Here is a 12,240-nt window from a genome sequence, read left to right as displayed (position 1 = left end):
GCACTCATAATTTCCGGAGGACCCATAATTCCTCTGCTGGCTGCTTAGCATAATTATGATGCTATATCAATTTACTCCCCGGTTTTAATTAATTCTCTCACTCTGGAATTTGCGGAATGCCTTCAAAATATATTTTTGAAATCACAGACCTTCCTAAATATTTTCAGGTGGAGGGGAAATACATTGTTGAAATAAATATTTGTCTCTTTGTTTGATGCAGTTATTGTTTTTAAGGAATCTGTTGTCTGGCATTTCCCATCAGCATATTTCTCTTTCCTTTCAAATTGTTATGAGCCCGGAGCACACTACAAAATCCGGAGTATTCATTTAACTCCCGAGTGTCAAATATGTACCCACAAGGGACCATTTTGACTCTCCCTGTGTTAAATTAACATTCCAGACTTTCACTGTGTAGTGTGTTTTCACGGGGATGGTTCAGATCCTAGTGTCCTGAGCTGTGGAATAATGTAAGAGCACTGGTGTGTTGGCTAGCGCGGCAGTGGGAGCATGTTGCCATAAAATATTAACGACTCGGAAGCCCCGGCTGCATGACAAGATGAATGTAATTGGCCCTCGCAGCTCTATCTGTGCATGTTAATGAGATGGGATGGTATTTAAATCAGGCACACCCGAGACACAGTGGCTGCAGTCTAGAAAAACCACAAACAAAGACGCAGTGAGGGAGCACAGACGCAATGAGATAGATACAGAAAATGTCACTTATTATTCAGGTCCAGGGAAGCGTTGCGATAGCATAGAATTTGCAGTTGCTGTTGTTTTGCGTTAATTCAATACAATATTTTCTGCAGAGCATTGCTTTTGATTGAAACAGAAAAATTGAGATCATGATGCGATTTTTAATTTTTTTATTTTTAAAGAGGTGACAGCTATGAAGTTGAATCTTTTAGTAAGCGTAACCTGTGGATGAAAGAGTGAAATTGGAAGTGAAAGTGTGAGGTAAAGATGTGCACCTGCACAGCACCTGTCCTACGCAGTGCTCTGAGGTCAAGCCCTCGCTACCTGTCAGCAGTGGTCTGGAACAAAGCTGTAGTCTCTAAAAAACGAAACGTGGCCTGCACCTCAGGAGAGAACATTCAAACTGTGTTGGCTGCAAACAACAGCTTGAATCTGGGCTCCCGAGGGGCAGGGCTGGAGGGAATGTGCCGTGGCTGTGTAGAGGCTAGCCTAGCAATAATAAAACCTCAGTCTTAAAGGGGAAGGAGGCCAACCTACAATCGGCTATAAAATGCATGCGTTCTGTCTGTGTATGAGTTTGCATAATATATCTGTGCAAGTGTGTCAGTGAGGGAGAGAATGTGCAGCTACGATATTTGATATTGCACAACATCTTTGGTTCTGGGGGATGTGACTGTCTAAAACAGCGTGATCTCCTCTACCGCGGTGTGCAGCACATGGGGGAATTGCGTCACCTTACTTTCATACTCCTGACAGATTTCTTTACCTTTTATCTTCCAGCCTCGTGGCCATCCTCACAGACACCTCATAAAACCATGTTAATGTCCCGCGCTGCCGTGATGTGACACTGGTTGGACCAAGGTGTGATGCATCAAAGCCCCTAGTGTCTCAGACAAAGACAAGGGATCTTGGCTGTGTGTGTGTGTGTGTGTGTGTGTGTGTGTGTGTGTGTGTGTGTGTGTGTGTGTGTGTGTGTGTGTGTGTGTGTGTGTGTGTGTGTGTGTGTGTGTGTGTGTGTGTGTGTGTGTGTGTGTGTGTGTGTGTGTGTGTGTGTGTGTGTGTGTGTGTGTGTGTGTGTGTGTGTGTGTGTACGCAATGTGCATGTTCTTTGTACAGGTTCTTTGTGCACTTATTCTCACATGCGTGCATGTCAGAGTGGCTGCGTGCATGCATTGTGTCTGGGACTCTGTGTGTGTTTGCTAGAGTGTCTCTCTGTGAGTGCATGTATCTTTGTGTGTAATATGGGACAGACCTGTCGCCAAGGGGTGGGGGAGGTGGAGGCAGGAGGACAGATGGTCTCCCTCATGGTGGCTGAAATAAAAGAGGGAATTAGAGGACTCCAAGGTGTACACGCTGACGGCAATTACAGCAAATAGATTGGAAGTGGACCTCTAGGCACCCAGGGAGGCAGCTCCGTGGGGGAGAAGTGCACCTCACTGGATCAGGCTTTCTACAGTACAAGTTAGCTATTACCGTCGTCCATAGCCAAACACCCAGCTGACCTTAGGGCTCGTTAGTACACCGCGGTATCTGACCTGATACCTCAGCGTAGTTAACTTGTGCAGAGTGTTGTGTTTTTGGTTTGAATGTGTGTGTGGTGAAGCTAGGATCCACAAACCCCATTTCAAAATATCCCTGGGAACTGTTTTGGTTAGTTATTCTGCTGCCTGCAGGAGTTTGAAAACAGTCAATTATTTTTGTCTTGCTGGCTTCCGCCCATTGATTCCCAAATGATTTTCACCGCCCCACCAAGTAAGGATATGCAGCAATTGAATTAAGTAAGGCCCCCCAATCAATACGAAATACATAACATATCCACTGTGCTCCTTCATAGCCTGTGGAAACAGACATTTCATTGCAAATGAAAACACAAACAAGCTGAAATATAGCTTTAGAAATCTATGAACCCTGCTATTATTGACAACCATCAAATATATTGAATGTACAACAAATAGTGTTTTACTTCTGGCAATATTTGTGCGAAGAATCTAAAACAGAATTTCGGTTGCAGACTTATCTCTCAGAAGCCATTTAGAACAGTTGGGATCAGCAGATTCCATTAGCCTTGGCCTGTGGCAGAGAATAAGCGTGTCTAACCCTAAAACCTTGTGTTCTCATCAATGCATAAATGATGAAGAAGTGGTGTAATGAAACAAAAGGCTCCCCGCCAAAATCGCCCATAAAAATAACATTTGGGTGAGAAAGAACTTATCCATTAACTTCAGAAAGGCATCTTCACGGATACTCCCACAATGCAAGGCGGACAATGCCAATGCCTTTTCACTGCAATGCACTCTGGACTATTGTAATAAAACATAGCAACTCAATCCTCTGGATTTGTAGCTCAGTACCAAAGTAAAATTAACTTAAATTTCATCTTGTCAATATACTATATATACAGTAGTGTATTTTGAACTATACTGAACTTGTGATACACAATACGGTGTGAATATCTATGCAACATCATTGAAGGTCAAGGAAAATGAACGTTTAACTATATCACTATAGAGCATACAGTTAAAACCAGAAAGTGTCATTAAAACATTGTAAATGCTTTGTTAAAAGCAGGAATGATGGCAATTAACAGTTTGATATGTTACTAGTTAAGCATGTTATACTAATGCTTAGTAAAGTTGTGCAATATAGTGGGGAAACCTTTACTTTCTTGCAGATTTACACTGCAGGCTTAAAAGGAGAAATCAGGTTTATATTGTATACAATGTAAATAAGGCAGACTTTTAGCCATGAGTTATGGCCTCCAGGACTGCCTGCTTTTTCCCTGTTGCATAAATTCATGAACAGTAAATCATGGGGTTCTGAAAAACAACAACAGGAAAAAGAAAGCAATACATAAAAGATAATTAGGCTGTGAACATGTGTAACTAATCAAGATTTTTGTACCAATTTCCTTTTGCATTTATTTTACCCCCACAGTGTACGACAATGCAGATACAAAGAATAAAGCCAGATTCCACATGTCTAGGATACTGTAATTTATATGCAATTTGTTTATTGAACTTTGAGTAATTCAGAATACTTTTCACAGCGTCTTAACATCCAGTGAGACTCGGGGAACATCAGAAATCAGTAGGTTAACTTCTGGGCTGAGTAGTCAAGACTTTACTGTACAATAAACCCTCTGTGTGTGTGATGGAATTCCTACCACAATCCAATCAAAGCAAGCAAGTGCCTGGCAAACTCACCTTTCACTTATTCAAACATAAATCACGCACTGGATTTCAATACTTCTCAGCAAAATGTGCAACGTTGTGTGCATATATAGAGTTGTAATTACAAAAAACAAACAAAACAGAAAGTCTCATGACCTTTTGCTCTACTGAAAATTAGCTGGATTGTTTCTTCATTATGACAAGCATTTGCCAATTTGCCAAAACATCAGTACAAAGTATTGAAAATAAACCCAAGTAACAACATAGCAGAAAGTCTTTCAGCATGACAGAGCAGAGAACTATTCACCATTTCAACCGTAGTGTCCCAATTCAGGCCATGTCCCGTAATTGCAGTAGGCAAACGTTCAAGGAAAATAGACAAAGCTCCAAAACGGTCGAGAAATGACAGTTACGGTGTCGCGGCTTTCCGTGCTCGGACAGACACAGGGACACACATACATACTGTACGTAGGGACACGCATAGTGGCATAATGGAGCGGAGGCACCGCTCAAAAAGGAGGGGACCAGACCCCTGGGGGACCCGGGTCAACAAAGTGTATTGGGTTTAAATGGGTAAGCACTGTGGTGCTGTGGTCTAAATTGAAAACTGCAGTATATTGTTTGGGGGCAAAGACAACACATAAACCATGAAGGACTTTATAAATTCAAGGCTATGGTGATGTAGTCAGACAGTTCAATCAAGTTATACTGTACATTTGAACAATGTACACTCTGCAATGGCCTCTCAACAGCAGTAATATCAAGTTAGGTTAACTTATCACCAATAACAATATAACAGAGAAATTATCATTGCTGGCAGTGAAACGTATGTGAAACTTATGTGAATACATTATGTTAGTTATAAGTTGTGCTATATATTATACAAAATATAATGTCAAGCAAATGTAGTGCCAATGAAATAAATAATCAATTAATGTAGAGCTAATGTGTAATACAGTATTAAGCATTAAGCATTACTGTCTGACCCTACTGTATGTCACAACACTTTACTGTCTGACCCTACTGTATGTCATAACACTTTACTGTCTGACCCTACTGTATGTCATAACACTTTACTGTCTGACCCTACTGTATGTCATAACACTTTACTGTCTGACCCTACTGTATGTCATAACACTTTACTGACCCTACTGTATGTCATAACACTTTACTGTCTGACCCTACTGTATGTAATCATAACACTTTACTGTGACCCTACTGTATGTCATAACACTTTACTGTCTGACCCTACTGTATGTTATAACACTTTACTGTCTGACCCTACTGTATGTCATAACACTTTACTGTGACCCTACTGTATGTCTGACCCTACTGTATGTCATAACACTGTCCTACCCTACTGTATGTCATAACACTTTACTGTCTGACCCTAATGTATGTCATAACACTTTACTGTCTGACCCTAATGTATGTCATAACACTTTACTGTCTGACCCTACTGTATGTAATCATAACACTTTACTGTCTGACCCTAATGTATGTAATCATAACACTTTACTGTCTGACCCTACTGTATGTAATCATAACACTTTACTGTCTGACCCTACTGTATGTAATCATAACACTTTACTGTCTGACCCTACTGTATGTAATCATAACACTTTACTGTCTGACCCTACTGTATGTCATAACACTTTACTGTCTGACCCTACTGTATGTCATAACACTTTACTGTCTGACCCTACTGTATGTCATAACACTGACCCTACTGTATGTCATAACACTTTACTGTCTGACCCTACTGTATGTAATCATAACACTTTACTGTCTGACCCTACTGTATGTCATAACACTTTACTGTCTGACCCTACTGTATGTAATCATAACACTTTACTGTCTGACCCTACTGTATGTCATAACACTTTACTGTCTGACCCTACTGTATGTCATAACACTTTACTGTCTGACCCTACTGTATGTCATAACACTGACCCTACTGTATGTCATAACACTTTACTGTCTGACCCTACTGTATGTCATAACACTTTACTGACCCTACTGTATGTCATAACACTTTACTGTCTGACCCTACTGTATGTCATAACACTTTACTGTCTGACCCTACTGTATGTCATAACACTGTCTGACCCTACTGTATGTCATAACACTGTACTGTCTGACCCTACTGTATGTCATAACACTTTTCAGAGCATCACTATGTGTCATGACATGACCTTATAGATTAGGTATTTTTGGAAAGCAATGCATGGTTTGATGGATGAAGTATAAATCAGGCTGAATTCGGATTGAATCTCATGGCTGATGTTGACAGGCAGCAGCTGGTGGAAAGTTCCACAATAGCAAAGTAAACATGTTCTTCAAATTAGGATATTAAAACAGCACATACCTTTGCATTCGACCAAAGAGCCTCATCTAGTCTGTGTGGCGTTTCACAAATGAAACAAAAACGAACTTTTCTCAGTCTGAGCCAATTTAAACATTTTGAATAGGCTGTTAGTGTTTCATTTATGTTATGTTAAGCTCAGGGAGGTGAACGCGTCTTGTCCAATTAAATCTCAGGTTCCATGTAACTTTTCAGCACGTAATGTGAATGTGTATACATTTTAAGCAACATCACTCAACACTGTTTTTATAACATGCTCATTGTGATTACCAATTGCCTTAAAATAACCTGTACACAGAAAATTCCAGAGTATTGCTTTAACTCTAAGGGTGTCTCAGAGGTAAATTATTATTAGGGTTTTACTGTGTAAAATGGTCTGTACGCATGATATACCCACTGTACAGTATGTGAAGATTGTGAACATATATACCCTGCCATGGTTTGTGATATACGCAAGTAGCCTACTGTACGTAGTACGTCCCCAAGTACACACACTTTGCACATGGAGGCAAATAAAGCCTTAGTGATCACTTGTCTGTCCTTTTGTCTTTGATTTAATCATCATAAAAACACTTAATCAAATGAAAGTAAATCTTATCAGATATTTGAGGTCTTTAAAGAACTATTCAATATCCTCCATGAATGATTTTAATAGAGTAAGTCATATTTCAGGTGGCCTGCTTTTCAGATTGTATCACTGCTCAACATTTGTCACCTGTCAAATTATTTTCCCCCCTCATGTCATGTTCATTTGTCAAAACAGGGTTGTTCGAAGTTGCCTACTGCTTCACGTCCACCTAAATCAGATTTGGGAGGCTTTTTATTTAGATGTCATATTTATGGTAATGTTAGACTAATAAAATTGTGCGGAATTGTAAATGCCATTCATCTCAGTCTTAATGTGTTTAAGCAAGTATTCGGACTAACGACTGGATTTGTAAAGTGAGAAGGAGCAGTTGAATTTGTCAGGGAATACTTATCTAATCAGTCGCCATAATACGTCATTTAGCAGAAGCCCCTACAGACGGACTGTATCCTTGGCCTTTTCAACATATGAATCACTTGCCAAAGACAAACAGCCACAGACCCCCCCCCCCCCCCCCCCCCCTCCGTACGCAAAGGCGAGAGAAAGACGAATGCAATCACAATCATGTTATCAGAATTTTCATTTTTTTAAGAGCGCTTAACCTCGTCAGTCGTCACATACAGTAAAGAAGCCTTACTTGGCTCCTAGTCTGCCTTTTTAATACGTTAATATTTCTGCAGCGTCTGATCAATGCCAGAGAAAAGCCATTTCTTATCATTCTTCCAGCTACTTAGAACCACGTCTGAATTACGGCCGGTGTATCCGATGCACATTTATTCTTCCCTCCTGACAGTTTTATGGAAGTCATTATCCGCTTTGTGGCCGTGGCTGTGAATGAAGAACCTGTGGGGGTTTTATGTGTAGCCAGTAGCTCCTACACTGACCACGTTTAATGTCTCCTCAGAAAGAAGAATGGGGGGGGGGGGGGGGGGGTGCAAAGGCGTGGGTCCATGCGTTCAGACATGTCAGCCCCTGATAGCTGCAGCCTCACCTCTCTCACCCACACAACTACACGCATGCACTCACACATACAGTACATGCACGAACGAACACACACACACACACACACACACACACACACACACACACACACAGAGGCACGGAGCACCCCAACATCGGGTCTGCTGATGCGTCTGAGAGAGGGGTGAAGGAGCACACCCACACCCTGAGCCAGACTGGAGTTTTATTTACCTCAGGTGCAATGGCTCATTATAATGGTGTTAATGAGGAGCAGATGTAGCTCAGTGTTTGGGGGGGGGGGCTCTGGAGCAGCTAGGTGTGGCCTTGTCCAGGGCAGGCCTACAGGGAGGTCCTGTCCAGGGGATGCCCATATTCCCCTCTCACAGGAACCAGGAGAGTCCTACACACCGGCTCTGGCCGTATTTACTCAGCAAGAGCTATTAGCAAACAAGGAAAACTGCCTACCGCAGTGATTTAGGGGAAGAAAATAAAACACGTCTTATCCTTGGTGATGCTGACGGGATACATATTCCAGGGTTGTAAATGATGAACATCAGTGTACACGGTAACATCCATGGCGTTATTTTATGCACAAATGGCACCAAACGTATGTGCACGCTCACAGTGTTACAGTGTGGTTGAAGTTGAGTGGTGAGAGTGAGACTCTCACTGTCCATGACGCCGATGTCTAAAATGAATTATAAACGTACTTATAAGGCATTAGATTCTGCTTATGAAACTGTATAGTTTTGTATAATTATAGTTATAAATAGTCAAAATATTAATAATTCTTTATCACAATAAAGACATTATAAAGATTTTTGATAATGACACAAGGTAAAAAATATAATAATACTTAGTTAATTGCTTGATGCAGACGTTCTTTTGGCAAGGATCATGTGTTTTAGTTGTAATACATTATAATTATTTATAATTCATTATATTACTGTTAATGTGATTAAAAGTCACTATAAGTTCTTTAACTCTTTTTTCCCCAGGTACGTATACGGACGTCGACGCTAGGTGGCGTCATATCCCAGGCCCGTATATATATGTACCCCAACGTATACTCCGTCTATATAATGGTTGAGGCCTATACGGAAGCTTTTAACATTGGTTCGGTTCCTATAGCAACGCCCCACCGTTCCAACTATGGGATTGCAAATATAATCATAATGCAAACCAGTTGAAAGGAGGATTTTCAAACCTCCATAAGTCCGTCTCCAGGATCGCTGTCCTTGGTGGATTTTATGCCATCCACATTTCGGATTTAATTTGTGCCTTTGTACCGCGACGCTGCCGCCATGTAAAAGTAATGACATTCTTGGAAGTGAAGGCAGAAACAGTTTGTGTTCCTGCTTAGATTATTATTTTTTCACATATATTTCATATATGGCCATGTATATAGTGATCACAAGTTTAATCATTATAACGGTGACTATAATGCATTGTAAATGGATGAGAACTATGAGAATAATAATACACTATGATCCTGGCCAAAAGGAATAAAAAGTGTGAGTTACCAGCAGTACTTGACCTCATGAGTCATTATAAATTGCGTATAATTGGTCATTATTATTGTTATAAAGCTTTATGAGTATAACGCATTATGATTTATGAGTGTTTATAACTATATTATACAGGGTTATAAGCCGATTATAATGCATTATAGACATGCGTTTAGTGTTATCAAATAAAGTAACAGCTATCATATCATGTATTCTTGCATTGCTAATGTCACACAGCAACTGAATTAAGTTAAATACCGCAGAATACTTTTTCAGCCTCAGTATGTTTTACCATTTCTACAAAACCCCATCACATTTGAATGTTTTGACCCCCCATACCTCCCACCTCCCCCCACCACCCTGTAAGGCGCAAAGGCAGCACAGCCCATGGTTAGAAATGAACGCCGCCCTTTGGCTGCTGACAATAGAAATGCTCAGCTTTGAGTTTGCCATTGTGACTTCTTCACAGACAGAGCGCTAGCTGGCAGCAATGATCTCTATGAGTCTTCTGTGTCTGCCAATGGTGGGCCATAACAGGCTTTATTCACCATGAAACCTCCACTGGGAGCATCTCCCAGTCCCCATGCGGGACAACAATGTTGGCAGCCAAGCCCAGAGTCACTGGGCCTGTCTTTTACGGTTTTATGGGCTTGGCCTTCCCCCTGCTATTGAGGCAAATGTAGGCCATCAAACAAAACAATTTATGACCTGGTCTAAATTTGACCTTGGGCCTCCTGAAATACCACACAATTGGTTTCTGCAAATGGAGAATCCGTATGAATGAAATGATATATAAGTGTATCTAAAGACACAGATGAGCTTACTTGCCATTATACTGAAAACACTGCCCGTGATATTTTTTATTAGAACAAAATATTGCCCTCAGATGTGTTGCAGTTGTCTTTTTCTAGCTCGCCAAACATGATAGATCCTGTTTTACATGCTCATGTGTACTGAGGAATGTCAGTACTGGGGAAAGCCTTCAGGTATAAGGGCTGAAAACTGTCCTTTTTGCCTTGGGCTTATAGTGACCTCCTGACTTGAAATAGGGGAGTGGCATTTGTTTTTTTATTAGTGCTATTACTGAAGGAACATGGTGACCTAGTTGACTTTTGCGTTCTGGTTTCTGGGAATTCCTTGCGTGCTACAAGGATGTGCCTCACCTTGCCTCACTTCACGTTTATCACACTGTCAAATCTTTGTCTGTTGATAAACTGTCATCAACATGACTATTGTTGTGCAATATATGAATATTATTTGATATTGTGATATGAGCCTAGGTATAGTCTGGGATATTCTGGATATCGTACTATTGTGATATAGCTGTGTTGTATGTGATTTTAACCACATATGCTTAAATATTAGTGTCAAAAGTATGCAAATAATATACCTAAAATAGTAGATTTTCAAGCTCACAACTAAGGCATTGTCCATTATTTGAAACCAGAGTCAGCAATATTTGAACATTAGTGAAGTATCCTGCTTGTAACAACTTATGAATACCACTTAAATCATTGTTGCTCAAGCACTAAAGTAATTATGATATGTTGTTATTTATTTATTTTTAGAGAAAGAACAAAAAAGATTAGATCCTTTTTAAATGAATTCAGTTGATGGGAACCCGGAAAATTTAAAAAAAAGAAAACAAAGCCAGTTTATTTTCTGGGAAAATGCATACTCATGAATGTTGAACATTCTTGCATTTGATGTAGAGAGTGACCAAGAAGCATGAATGATTCTGGATGAAAAAAGGGCTCTCCATCTTCGTATATTATATGGATTCTTCTCACGCATTTCCCACTGAGACAAGGGGTTCAGTAATCTGTATCCTTTAGTGAGAGAACCCCATGGAGATGCATTAAAGAGATAAATTGGTATCATCCCCAGTGTGACAGACTCCTCATCTGTCTCTGCTCGCCTCCATTGATCACAATTTATTTTATTTGTGTTGTTGCATTATTAGGCGGAAGAAAAGCATTGCATTAATAAAGCCCTGATTATAAAGTTAAACAGAAATGCTATACTGTTACACAGGAAGCCTGGGTTAAAGCAGGGGGCCTTTGTGTTTGCATGACCTTGTATCTTCTTACACGGCAAGCCCAAATCAAAGGCAGTGCTGATCACTCACTGTAGATATAACTCATTTCTTAACGATTATCATGTGCGTCTCTGTCGGACACACTTGTCTGAATCGATCAGTAAAAACCCGCGTTTCCCAGTAGTCTGTTATGAAACAAAGTATTGACTGGAACAGTGTAACAAATGATTGTATTGTTTCAGTATATAATGATTGGGGCATTTTGTGGTGTAACCCGTTATGTTGGTCTTGGTAAGTTTGTATGAAAAAGTAACAAGCTGGCTAAGAACACGTACAATATTGACAGTATCTCACTCAAACTAACTCAATATACAGCACACAATAAATTGATGGTCGTAGTAAAAGGAAAAAAAAAATAATAAAAAACATGTCTAGATTATATGATTTTCTCTTTTTCCACTTGATCCCTAGTATCCCTATTATGAGGCGAACGTCCGGCAAAAATAGCACAAGTTTACAATATGTCGCATTGCAATATGTCGCACGTGTTGTGAGCCAGCTATTTTCAGTATAGGTTTTAAGTGGATACATGCTATTTGAATCAAAAGCATTTTCCCTTTTATATAGACACGGCTTCTCTCTCAAGAAAGTTGTAGCCTCCCGGACATTAAACAGAATAACTTAATTAACTGTTGAAGCCGCCACTCACATCTCAGGTCATCGCAATTAGATCTTTGACTTAATCAGTTCAGTAGTTGGAGTCAAAACAATGTTTTTAATTTAAAAAAAGGAATTATTTTTTGACTAAGCATATTTATTGACAGATTGTTTTCCATTACACTGTGGTTGATTAAATCATGACCATATTGCTGAAATTGAATTTGTGTTCTAAAAGAACTTGTACCACAGATCCTTGT

This window comes from Electrona antarctica (genome assembly GCF_951216825.1).
Source record: "Electrona antarctica genome assembly, chromosome: 13".
In the NCBI taxonomy this organism is placed as follows: Eukaryota; Metazoa; Chordata; class Actinopteri; order Myctophiformes; family Myctophidae; genus Electrona; species Electrona antarctica.
Note: the sequence above shows the minus strand (reverse complement) of the source record.